The sequence below is a fragment of the Polypterus senegalus genome, chromosome 12, assembly GCF_016835505.1.
Source record: "Polypterus senegalus isolate Bchr_013 chromosome 12, ASM1683550v1, whole genome shotgun sequence".
In the NCBI taxonomy this organism is placed as follows: Eukaryota; Metazoa; Chordata; class Cladistia; order Polypteriformes; family Polypteridae; genus Polypterus; species Polypterus senegalus.
In genome coordinates this window covers 158,297,380-158,310,854 of record NC_053165.1, presented here as the reverse complement: position 1 = coordinate 158,310,854, position 13,475 = coordinate 158,297,380, and the positions used below count along the sequence as shown (strand labels likewise).

The following is a 13,475-nucleotide window of genomic DNA, read 5'->3' as shown; positions in this document are numbered from 1 at the left end:
TGCAGTCCGCCAATAGGCTCAGGGTGCACAGCCCAAAAAAGACATCGGACACGACCTACCAGTCCAGGCCCACGAGCACCTCAGACCGCGACGCTTCCACTCCCATCCGTAATGACCACTGCAGTGTGCGTGGAGATGAAACTGCACTCCTTCACCTTTGTATTTCCCTCTTCCTGGTTTGTTCCCAGGTCGCCTTTAACCGCAGCCAATAAGGAAACACTTCCTGTCTACCCAGGAACCCCCGTCACTCCTCCATGTTGAGGGGCAAACCCGTTTAAAGAGACAATCCCAACCTACACGTTACATGACATAGAGGACCGCGCATCTGACATTCACACCTTACACTAATGGACCACTGCTGCGGGGGTCTTCACTGGGGCAGCTCCAGTCAGTGAGGGTTCAGGCTGCCACAGTGTCCTGGATGAAGGACCCCTAACTGGTAGACCAGTTTGTGCGGCTTAAGGACGGCATATCTGTCATGGTCTTTCACATCTACCTATTATATAGTGCCTTTCATATCTCTATATCTATTATATAGTGCCTTTCATATCTATCTCTATATCTATTATATAGTGCCTTTCGTATCCTTCTATTATATGGCGTCTTTCACATCTATGTGTTATATAGTGCCTTTCATATGTACACTATCTATTAGTTATATAGTGCCTTTTATATCTATCTAACAGTTTTACAGTGCCTTTCACATTATCTATCTATTATTTGGTGCATTTCATATCTTTCTATCATATAGTGCCTTTCTATCTATTATATAGTGACTTTAATATCTATTTATTATATAGTGCCTTTCTATCTATCAGCATCTTTACTATTAAAAGGCCTACAGCTTTGTTTGCTTGCAGCTCCAGCATCCTGGGTTCAAATCCCCCCACGTTTTCCTGGGGGTCGTCTTCAGGTGTTCTACTTTGCCCCTCCTGCTTGGGTTAAGCTGTCACTTTGCGCAGGACTGTACCCTTGGTGTGCTGTCACCTAGCAAACCAAATGGATTCAGGTAATGAATGAATGAATGAGTGGAGTTGCGCTTTACTGTTTTTTAAGTGTGTCTCACAAACGACACTCTCATTTTTTGCTGGTGGTCCTATTTGCGCTTTTCAAGCGGCCGCACTGTACCACCTGTGGTGAAGCAGGACTTGAAGCAGACGTCAGCTCCCAGACCTACAGTCCATTGTTTAAGGCACTGTGAACTGCGATGGTTTCATAAATTTGAATCTTTATTTCCACAGATCAGGAGCTTAGATGTTGTTCACCCAACTCTTTCATATTTGGGACCACTAGGGGTCCTCCTTCTACTGTGTATCTGAATTCCTTGGCTTTCTGTTGGGCGTTGTCTCCTCCAAGGTGACATCACTGCTGATGGACGGGACGGCCCCCCGTTAAAGTGACGAGGTCTTCATTCTTTCACTTTCCATTACAATAAGAAAAGACAAAAGCCCACTTTTCATTGATTAACCAGTAAATGTTTATTACAGTGAAAGCCTAAGAAAGCCCTCCCATCGGCCTGCTGGACCCTCGTGTTTTCACTCCGCTCTGTCTTTCCGATGAAATAGGCTTGTGGCGTAGCCATGCCATGGAAGGAAACCAGTGCCTCTGTGGTTTAGCAGCACAAAGCTGCAGCAGAGAGAGCACGGCTGGCGTCCCACCACACCGTCTTCTGACTTCCTGGAGAACAACAATCAGTGAAAGAGCACCAAAGTGAGCCCCCCAAGAGTCACGTCCACCCTTCAGCAAGAGACGGTCCTTCAGTCCGGCCCCTTTGTCTCAGCCCACGGCGCAGCACTGCTGTCACAAACTCACATGCCTGTTTCATCGTTTTCTTTGAGTATTAAAGGAGCTTCAGGTTTATGGTTCACGTCTTCTGCCATTTTGGATTCTTTAGCGGTGTATGGCTTGTTGTGGCACGTGTGACGTCACGAACGTCTAATTAAGATGGCGAGACACAGCTCATGTTACCCTAATGTTGGATTGCAACTCGACTCTCGCGTGATTTTGGACCAATGCTGGTCAGCCAGAGCTGTGAACTTTGATGACGTTTTTTGGACTTTGTGTCTCGATTCCAGCTGCCATCTTAATTAGTGGCAGAGACGAGTGAAACTTCGGAGGGTTGTTTTGCAATGTCACCCCTAAAAATCGTTTCACATGGGAGTCTGCAAGTGCAAAACACAAAAAGGAAGAATTGTTACCCCAAAACAGCGGTCTCCTTCCTCGGCCACCCTGATTATCCAGCTACTCTTGTCTGCCTCTTGCGCTGCCTGCCTGCCGTTTATGCCACTCATTTGGGGGTCAGAGGTTAACACCTCCTGTGCTCACTTTCCAAATCTCATACCACATTGCATATAAGAGAGACATATGCATTGCATTTGTCACTCCAACAGACGGTGCATCACCATTATTAACAATTTTACGAATCTCATACCCAATGGCATACAATAGAGATATATGTATTTCATTTGTTATTCCAATGTATGGAGCATCACAAACATGGTCTTTGCTCTCTGCTATTTGGTATAGGATTTGTAGAGACATATGCATTGCATTCGTCATTCTATCAGATGACACATCACCTTCATTAACACTTCTTTAACAGATTTCATACCAAATGGTACTTGACACAGTCATACACACTGTGTATGTCATTCCAATGTATGGCACATCACAAACATTAACAATTTTTTTGAATCCCTCACCAAATGGCATAAAAGAGACACATATGCATTGCACGTGACATTCTAACAGATGGCGCCTCACAAACCCTGCTTTTACAGATACCATACAAAGTGGAACATAACAGAGACCTACGCATTGCATTTGTCATTCCAACAGATGACGCATCACAAGCATCTGTAATGCATTTTATTACTAGAAAGGTCTGTGATGTGCCATCTGTTGGAATGACAACTGCAATGCATTTTATTACTTCCTGCACTTTAAAGTATATTCCAACAGATGGTGCACTGCAAACATTAGCACTGAGGCCGACGTCGATTATTTAGATTTCATCCCATCAACGTCACATTATGCAACTTTTTGTGGTGGGCAATGGCAACTTTGCTGACTGGTGCCATTGTTCTCATTGCCAAGTGCAGATCTCTTACGAGGAACGTGAATGTCCTATCTTCTCTACACAGAGGGGTAACCCTTGTTTTAATGTCCTAATAGGGTGATCATGGCGTTAAATCCAAACACAACCACTCAGCTTTGCTTAATCGACAGTTCTGAGTTGCTCCCCGTGTGTGTGACTGGCACCTGCCTTCATTTGGATCAGGCGGGCTTTTCAACGTTACTCATGTCTTTGCACACGTGGCGTATATGTGACTGCAGTTACCTGACAGGGGAGGAGCTCATCACCTTTAAATGATGACAAGGACTAGATAAAGGGGGTGGGGTGTGTGTCTGCGGGCACACCGAATGTGGCAGCTGCATTTCTGCATTCTGGACGCAAATGACTTTCATTGTATGTCATCTCCAGCGGCTTGCGTAGGTCGGCTTCCTTTACTGTCTGTGTTTTCATGTTTGTGCTGCTATGGTAACAGCAGCCCGCTAATTGTGGGAGTGCTAATTTTTATCTTCCCATTAAGGGGGGTGGAGGGGGGGTTGGGTTTTAAAGGATATTCAAGTACATGCAGTGGCACAGCCAATCCAAAGGAGGAAGCCGCTTTGAATGAAAGAGCCGTGAGGAGGAAGTGGTGTCACAGCCGGATAAGTTGAAGAGCGGAGCAGACGCATGCTGCGGTAATGTGAATCATGTTGGCCACGTGCTGACGGGCGGGTTCTGAGGGTTCATTTCAATATTTTTGGGGTGGCAGAGTGACGCTACTGCCTTACAGGTCCAAAGTCCAGGGATCAGATCCTGGTCCCAGTCGTTATCTTGGGAGATTTTGCACATTCTCCCTGTGCCTGTGAGGGGTTTCTAATGGCAACTCTAGTTTCCATCTCATAGACTGTCAGTGGTGGACTGGCACCTGTCCAGGGCTGGGTCTGGCCTCACACCAAATGCTGCAACGATAGACTCTGGTTCCCCAGAGTCCAATCTAGATGGTGTAGGTTTAAAAATGCTGTCTATCTTAATAAAAGGACAAGTGTCTGTGTGTCTGTCTGTGTGTCCTACTACTTGCTATTGTCTCTTTCATTCCAACTGATGGTACATCACAAAAATGATTAGTAATAAAATACACTGCATTTGTCATTCCAACAGATGCCGCATCACACGCATTAACACTGCTTTTTACAAATCCCATACCAAATGGCATAACAGAGACATATGCATTGCATTTGTCTTTCCAACAGATGGAGCATTACAAACATTAACTCTGCTTTTATGAATCCCATATCAAATGACATATACCAGAGACATGAGCATTGCATTTGTCATTCCAACAGATGCCGCATCACACGCACTAACTCTGCTTCTACGAATCCCATACCAAATCATATAGAACAGTGACATACAACAGATGGCAAAGCACAAGCATTAACACTGCTTTTACAAATCCCATACCAAATGGCATAACAGAGACATATGCATTGCATTTGTCATTCCAACAGATGGTGCATCACAAACAACACAAACTCTGCTTTTACAAATCCCATACCAAATATCAGATAACACAGATGTGCACTGCAATCATCTTTGCAAGAAATGGCACATCACAAATATTTGTAATGCATTTTATTCTACAAATATTTGTGACACGGCATCTATTGGAATGACAAATGAAATGCTTTTTACTCCTACATGCACTACAAAATGCATTCCATTAGATGTTGCACTGAAAACATAGATCTACATATAGTAAATGTTCAGGTTGCTAAATGTTAAAATGTTAAGGCTGGTATACACACGAACAACTGGGTCTGGAACCTAAATGTTTTTCTTAATCAATAGCTCATCATATGAATCAGATACATCCTGGAAAGTCAAAAAAATTCAGCTTGTGACGACCTCCCAAAAGTCAAGTGATTGACAAGGTGACATTGCAGCAAGAGAAGTGGTGCCATCTAATGAGCATCTTACCAATGGGCAGAAAAGGTTATTGTAATAAAAGCTCGATCCTCAAAAGCCCATCTATTTCAATTTCCCCCAGGACTCGCTACATACATTTTCCAAATTAACCATAATCACGTATTGTTGTGCTGTGTTTATTGATCATAAACTGTGACAAAGAACTCTGTAATAGGTAAAATGATAAAGAAGAGCAGCGGCATCTGCTGAGTGTCAAGCACATCACTGAAGATCCTTAATCTCAAACACAGAATGCAAGAATGAGAATGAGAAAGAAATGCTTTGGTACGTCTCACCACTCAGTATAATCTCGTCTAATCACTGATGTGCTTAATGTGAAGTTGGATTTTGGTGAAAACAGAAGACTGTCTTGCCAAAATGGAAACGTTCTGCTTGCTCCATATGAACCTCCTTTATTTGAAGACAGGTCCGCATGTGTCCTAGTGTTATGTAAATGGGCCAGCTGGCTCTGTGTGAGCCAATGTGCCCTGTGATGGCCTGCTGCCTGTTCAGGCCCATTTCCTGCCTTGTGCCCATTGCTGCTTTGATTGGCTTCCACCCCCTTGACCACCATATGGAATAAGTTCCTCAGGAATGCTTGAATAGATGTTCCTAAAGATCACGTATCATTCTCAAAGCCACTTAACACAATTCAGGGTCACGGAAGCCCAGAAGCTATACTGCCAGCACAGGGTTCAAGGCAGGGTGCAAGGACACTGCAGGGCCAAACCGTCAAGTAGTTTAACAGCTTTGGAGGAGCAAAAGTAAAAGTCATGCAGACATGGGGAGAACATGCATACACCACGCAGACAACCATAAGGATGCCAGATCTTGAGATCCCACCAAAATGTTTTAAGCTTGGGAAAGGTGCTATATAAATAGAATTTTCAATGTGAAAGTTTCTACAAATTATATATATATATTTAGTTTTACCCAGGGATTTAGAAAAAAACAAAAGATGCAGTAAATGGAAAATGAGCTTTGTGATGACCAATCCATCAGAGTAAACTGTATGTTGGTTGCCATGGTGATTAGTCACCCTTCCTCTTAGTCACCACTGTTGCGGTCATTTGCGGACATTACAGGACATTTCCATGAATGGGTGGTTACAGCTTGAGTGGGAAGTAAAACCTAAGAATGTCTGGAAGTGACAGTACAGTGGCAGGGTGCTTGTGCTGCTGCCTCGCAACAAGGAGACCAGGATTCGTAGCCAAAGTTCTCCCTCTGTGGATCCTGCATGTTCTGCCCATGTCTGGGTGGGTTACAACTCACAGTCCACAGACATGCAGTTTAAGTGATATGGCAAAGCTACCTTGACCCCCATATGCATGCGTGTGTGTGTGTATGTGTGTGTTCAACCTGTGATGGACTGGCACCCTGTCCAGGTAGTGTTCCTGCCCTACACTCAATAGGCTCCCACCACACTGCAACTCTTGACTGGATAAGCAGGATTAGAACATGGACAGTTGGCTGCCTTTCAGAGGCATTCTTGTCAGTGCCATCAGTTTTTTTTTACCCATAAAGCAGAAGTGCAATGTCGTTGGCTGAAAGTACAGGAAATAAGTGTGTGGAGCCTGTCAGATGTGCTGCAGGGGCAACCCAGTGCCCACAGGTAAGGGAAGAAGTGGGCAACTCAGCCCACCAAATTAAAAGTTAAGTTAAGTTAAGTTAAAAAGGTTCAAGTCAATGCATCATGTTATGAAATGTATAAAGCCACGCCCACTTTATTGCAAATACTCTACGGAGGCTCCTCCCACTTCAGTATTTAATGTGTGCAACTGTTATGAAGTCTTTAAAGCCACGCCCACTCTCTTGCAGACTCTCTATGGAAGCTCCTCCCACTCCAGTGTCCAATGTGTGAAAGTGCTATGAAACTTATAAAGCCACACCTACTTTCTTGCAGATACTCTACTGAAGCTCCTCCTACTGAAGTGTCTGATGTAACTGTTTTGAAGTTTATAAAGCCACTCGTTTTCTTAGTAACACCCTACCAGTACTCCTCCACTCTGTCAAATTGTGACAATTTCAAAGCCTGTAATGCCACGCCCACTTTTTTCTAATTCTCTACTCAGGCTCTTCTCACTTTGGTGTACAACATGTGCACCTGTTATGAAGTTTATATGCCACGGCCACTTTCTTGCAGATTCTCTATAACATCTGATGTGTGTAACTGTTTTGAAGTTTATAAAGCTACGCTCACTTTTTTGCCAATTCTCTACTGAAGCTCCTCCCACTTTAGTGTATGAATATATACTTGTTATAAAGCCCCGCACACTCTCTATGGAAGCTCCTTCCACTTAAGGGTCTGATGTAATTGTTTTGTTTATAAAGCCACACTCAATTTCTTAAGAACAACACTACCAGTACTCCACTCCTCCTCTATGTCAATTTGTGACAATTTCAAAGGCTGTAATGCCACAACCACTTTGTAAAAATTCTCTACTCAGGCTCCTCCCACTTTAGAGTTATGGAGTTTATAAACCACACCCATTTTGCCAATTCTCTACTGATGCTCCTCCCACTTTAGTGTACAACATAGGAACCTGTTAAGTTTATAAACCACACCCACTTTTTCACTCTCTAGTGAAGTCCTTCCCAATTCAGTGTCTGACATGTCCAAAAGTTTATAAAGCCACCCCCATTTTCTTATTGACACCCTACCCGTATTCCTCCTCTCTGCTGATCTGTAACAATTTCAAAGGTCATAAAGCCACGCCCACTTTTGCAGGGCAGGTTCAAAGCTGTTTTTGCTTCAACAATAACATCAGCATATCTCCGATTTTAGAGAAGGGGCTTCCTTTTCTGCAGCATTGAAGCAGGTGAGCCTGGACTCCTGTTCCTGCTGAACTGAGCCAGTTAGACTATAAAAACTGATTATCAGCTCAGTAGGCACGGGAGACCAGACCAGAGAGGCCCTGAGGCTGGGGGTTCTGGGACTGTAAAGCAGAGTTTTGACACATCATGGGTTGTCCTGGCTTCCTTTTGGCTGCACATGTTGACACCTCTCAGCTCTGAATTGGCTAAGAAGAGATAAAAAGGAGCACGCCAGACTCTTTACATGCATGTGCCGCCCAGCCGAGGGGAAGCACAGGCAGCTCTGCCCCTTGCCATCAGCTTCTCCATAGAAAGAAAACAAGCTGTGGGACTGCAGTGGGCCGCACCACCCTGTAAGCCACAATGTGAATGATGAGGATTGGCAAAGTCAAACAAAGATAGATAGATAGATAGATAGATAGATAGATAGATAGATAGATAGATAGATAGATAGATAGATAGATAGATAGATAGATAGATAGATAGATAGATAGATAGATAGATAGATACTTTATTGATCCCAAGGGGAAATTGTGTGTTAAAGTTCAAAAGCACAATCAAAAGAACAGTCAGGGAGATAAAGTCAGGGTGAAGGTGCCCAGGAAGGGGGTGAAGGTGCCCAGGAAGGACACGTCATACTTGGTGCCATCAAATTCTTGCTTGTATGTCTAGCACCATAATGAAGAAGAATGGACTAAAACTTCATATGAGTTAATAGAAAACACAAATCAGCTTACCCGACATGCTACTTTTCCAAAGGCGGTCAAAGCCTCGGTCACCACGTGTTGGACTCTTATGGTGGCACATCCAAGTCATCATCATCCGTTCTTCTTTACTGGCAGGATAACAAGCTGCCACTTTTTACAGTGGACTCAGAAAGTACCGAGACCCCATTCAAAGTCAGCGCATTTTATTGTGTTGCAGATTTCAATTAAAATGGAGAAATTTGCTACTTCTGCTCATCGGTCGATACTCAGTAACCCACAGTGACAAAGAGAGAAGCCGTTTACAGCAAAGTTTGGAAATTTAGGAGAAATCAGAAACTGAAATAACTCCTTCCTAGAAGTATTCAGCAATTTGCAAAAAAGTCAGGTTCAGATCTGCTGGGTATGTCTCTGCAAGCTTTGCACACCTGAACTGGGCATTTTATGCCATTCATTCTCCCAGGCAGACCCTCTCAAGCTCCATTTGACCAGATTGTAAGGTAAGCATCTGTAAGCTGCCATTTTGTGGTCCCCCCCATACCTCTTCAAAGTCTGGGCCACTCAAGGACAGTGAGAGACCTGTCCTGAAGTCACTCCAATGTTGTCCTGGCTGTATGTTTTGGGTCATTGTCATGTTAATAGATGAACTGTCACCCTAGTCTGAGGTGGAGTGCTCTCTGCAGCAGGTCTTCCTCAAGGACTGCCCTGAATTTGGCTGTCTTCACCCTCACCCTGAAATTCTGACCAGTCTCCCTGTCACTGCATCCCCATAGCTTGATGCTGCCACCACCACACTTCACCTTAGGGTTCATGTCAGGCAGGTGGTCTTCATTGGGCTCTTGGGAACACAAGATGGTTTTGAGCCCTTGTCCCGAAATGGGAGTCTCACCATAATTTTGACCATGAAGGTCCGCAGAGGCCAAGTCAGGTCAGGTTGCACTGATATAGCGCGTTACTGTGCCCACCACACAACAAAACAAATCGGGTTCCTGGTTGGAAATCCCCCTAGGTAGACACGCAGTCCAGTCCCACCCATCTATCTGCTGCACCCAGGTGTTAAGGGGGTGGCCCCTTGGCCTGGTCCTCAACAATGAGCTGGATCACCCTTGGATAATCGTGCCACATGGCTATTGTGACACTCCCTCACAATGCTGGTCATGTGCTTCATTCAGGACCCCTATGAGCAACACAAAGTCAGACCAGTGATACTCAAGGATTCTCTGAAGAGACACAGTACCAAAGGTGTCCACAGAGTTCCTTAAATATCATGGATTGGTGTTTGTTCTGACGTGCCATATCAATTGTGTACAATTCCCCACGCCAGTCCACGTACGGTTTACTAAACGATTCAGTTTGCCACAGATGGACTCCAATCAAGTTCTGGACACAACACGAGGGGAATTAAAGCAAACAGGGAGGACCTGAGCAGTGTCTGGAGTGGCACAGCAAAGGGTCTGAATACTCCTAAGGAAGGAAAGACTTCAGTTTTATGATTTTTCATACATTTGCAGCACATTCTCACTGTGGCATGATGGGTCATCGAGTGTAGATTGAGGAGTGAAAATAGCCAATGTGTCCATCTAAAATGAAATCGACAACACAGGGAAGGGTGCAGAAAGTGAAGATCAGGCAAATCGGCGTCAAGGAACTTCACCGAAGAAATCATTTGGTTCTCCTATGGTGGAAAAAGACAAAGAAGAGTCCGTGTCATTCAGATCAAAATGCAGTTAATGAATGAAGGAGTCAAATGCTCTCTCTGTACAAAAGGAGAACTTGCTACACCAGCAACCAGACACATTCAAGAAATGGCGAGGAACCGCATGTCCCATGAGCCTTTGTAAGGGCTGGGCGGAGTCATCTAGAGGGGATGGAAAGGTGGCTCCACCTCTAGAAGGAAGCCGCCCACAAAACACAAGGTAGCACAAGCATCCACACATTGAAACCAAACCGAATAGAGAATTACCTAGCCAGCTATTGTCTAAACATAAAAACCAACAGAAACAGAAATGTTAATAACTAAAGGACCACAAAATGAACACAAAGAAGAAATCTCAAGTAGTGAGCCTGACTTCAGCAGTGGTAAGGCAGGAGTGTAAAACGACCATAAATAATAACTGAATATGTCATAAAACCCGACGTCTCCAAGGAGATCAGATGACAGCTGGTGGTCTTCACGTGAGCACAGCAGAGAACGTCGACAGTCGTATCGCAGAGCAGCGGAACTTAGCCACTGTGAACATGGGGAGATGTATCGCTCTGTTCACCAGTGAACTAAGCCCTGTAGCTCTGGAACAGCAAGGGCGGCCGGCTCGGTGGTCCTTCTGGAATATTCACCCGCAGGGAGGCTTACAGATGAGTGTCCCTCAGTCGCTGGATGTCCTCAACTCCTCATCCAAGGCCTCTTGAGCTGCCAGGCAGCGTGGAGTCACAGTTTAAACCTCTGCACTTGCGTTGATCCAAGGTGACAGACGGTGACAACAACTTTTATTGATGACTGCAGTTTGAAAAACGGGGACGATAAAAAGACAACTGAGGCACTGCAGCTGAATGAACTGCTAATCATAAGAAGTTTCTCCTTTTGCCAACTTATGAAAATCTCAACCCCTATTCACGATCGACACTGAAGTGTGCAAATTCTCGAAACGTGAGTCTGACATGTGATCGTCGCTGCACTGCATGATGGGAAGTTTACAAGAGAATGCCAGCACCAGTTAGGCTCATCTCCCTCTCTGATGAAGCACTGGAACCCACCATCCAACTGAAAGATCTCCAACGGGTGGAGCCCACAAACCCACCCAACATCCAGGAAGAGCACAGAAGAAGTTCCACTGCTAAGTGGTGGAAGCTGGAGATGAAAACCCAAAACCGCCACCATCTCCACAACTCCTATGTTGACAACCATCATTTCTTCATCTTCTGTAAAGATTCATTTTAAGTTGTGCAAAGTCCTAATTTTGGACATTTGCTTTGATCTTTTCATTATTTGTGGAGCCTGGAGAGACACCAAGGAACAGAAAGGGAGCTCAGCCAACTGGTGTCACCTTGAAAGGCGCACCACTGGTGCAAAGGGCCGAGGTGACCCATACTAACTTAGCGTTAGCTGACGCTCTCCTCTCCCTGGTGTGAAATGAACTTTCCTCACAAGAATCTTGACATGTGGCTCAATGGCTCATCAGCGATTGGAAATCCCTGGCAATGTGATTCTGCCATTTAACTCCAAAATCACACTGCCTGGAATCCCCACCGCCAATAGCATCAGGCTGTGCCAGTGAGGCCGTTGGAACCCAAACAGGATAAGAAGATGAGAGCAAGGCGGACATTCTCGAAAAACGACTCCATCTTCATTTATACTTTGGCTTTGGTGGCCACATTAAACACCAGAGGCCCTGCTTTGTCCAGCGGACTTCAGGCTGACCTCCAGTGTCATCAATAAACTATTAAAACTATAAAACTATTAAAAATAAAACTATTTAAAACTATTAAAAATAAACAGCAACATGTGACTCTTGAAAGCCCCATACTTGTAAATTCTTCCTTTTGGCCTGTAAACTAAAAAAGAGCAAACAGTTCATACCTTAAACTGACAGGACAAATCCGGCAGATCGTCACCGCACGTCACCGGGAGAGGACCAGAGCTTGAGACATCAACAGGCCAGGGAATGGCATTGTGTGAAAAAAGAAAAGAAAGAAACTGCCTGTACATTGTAATATACCAGACTGAATACTATTAAGAATACACAAGGCTCATTCATAATAATAATATTCTTATATTCATTGTATTGTATTATGATTGTATTTGTTATTTGTTTTCTACTTTTATTAAATATAAATGATCAGGTGATGTGTGTAACAGAACAAGATGCAGAGGACAGAAAGATATGGAAGAAGTTGATCCGCTGTGGCGAACCCTAACGGGAGCAGCCGAAAGAGGAAGATTTTTCATGTCTTGATGTTATTTCCATTGGTCTGGTTTGTGATTCTTGTAATTAATTTGTTTCCCTTTTAATGTGCCTTTGTTAGTAGAGCCCCCCCCTCCCAGAGGCGGGGCCACCACAACATCACCAGTCCTGAGCCCTCCCTCTGGCTATTTAAGATGGCGGAGAAGGCTCAGGAGTAGGAGATCATGCATTTAGAATGGAGTTGATGTCAGTATTGGCTTCTGCTTGAATTTAGTGGCCATTTATTATTCTTCTGTGCTGTTTATTGGGATTTGTACTGCACCAAGCTCGATAAACTAAGGGTGACGCAACCAGCACCAACACCACAAGCTCTCTGAACATTTATATGTGCTGGGGACACCATGGAGGACCACCCAAGGCTCCTTCTACTGATTTGTGGAGTGTGAAGCACGGAGGTACACAATTGTTTGACACTGACACTTAGGGGGTGAGGAGTTACCTGTTTTATTTGCTTCAGTACAGTTTTGAAACTGAATTCTGAAATCGATGCCAATGTCAAAAATTTAGTACCGATTCAGCATTACCCTACATTTAAATATGATTATTACTACTACTAGTAGAGATGTTGATGACAGTACTAATAATCCATGTTCATAAAAGGATGAATATGGATGCTATGTCTCGGTCATTCTAGTAAATGGCACATCACAAACATTTATAGTAATGAAATTTGTTGCATTTGTCACTCTAACAGATGGTGCATTAAAAACATTAACACTGCTTTTATGAATCCTACCAATTGGCATATAACAGAGACATATGCATTGCATTTGTCATTTCAACAGATGTCTTTGAAGGTCTCAGAAAACATTCTGAGCTAATCGCTTTTGGGAAAGGAAGACTTGAACCCGAGAGCGACGGCAGGTGTGTGCAGCAGCAGGCCCTGTGGTGGAATTAGGCCATTTCCTGCATTGCACCCAGTGCTGTATATACACACTCCAGCCCCGCCACGATCCTGAATTGGATTAAGCAAGTTGGAGA

At 44.2% G+C, this 13,475-nt stretch overlaps 2 long non-coding RNA genes across 2 annotated transcripts in view; both read right to left on the bottom strand.

Annotated features, from left to right (window-relative positions):
* Positions 1-1,459: 1,459 nt before the first annotated feature.
* Positions 1,460-9,672, bottom strand: LOC120540019. Its single transcript, XR_005635741.1, has 2 exons — positions 8,569-9,672; positions 1,460-2,162 (listed from the first exon to the last, which is right to left on the bottom strand). It is a non-coding gene; the product is annotated as an uncharacterized LOC120540019 (long non-coding RNA).
* A 36-nt stretch (positions 9,673-9,708) lies between these two features.
* LOC120540018 overlaps positions 9,709-13,475 on the bottom strand; it is a 34,833-nt gene continuing 31,066 nt past the window's right edge. The window contains exons 4-5 of the long non-coding RNA XR_005635740.1: positions 12,110-12,170; positions 9,709-10,210 (exon numbers count right to left, since the gene is read on the bottom strand). This is a non-coding gene — a long non-coding RNA (uncharacterized LOC120540018). The remainder of the gene's footprint in view (positions 10,211-12,109; positions 12,171-13,475) is intronic.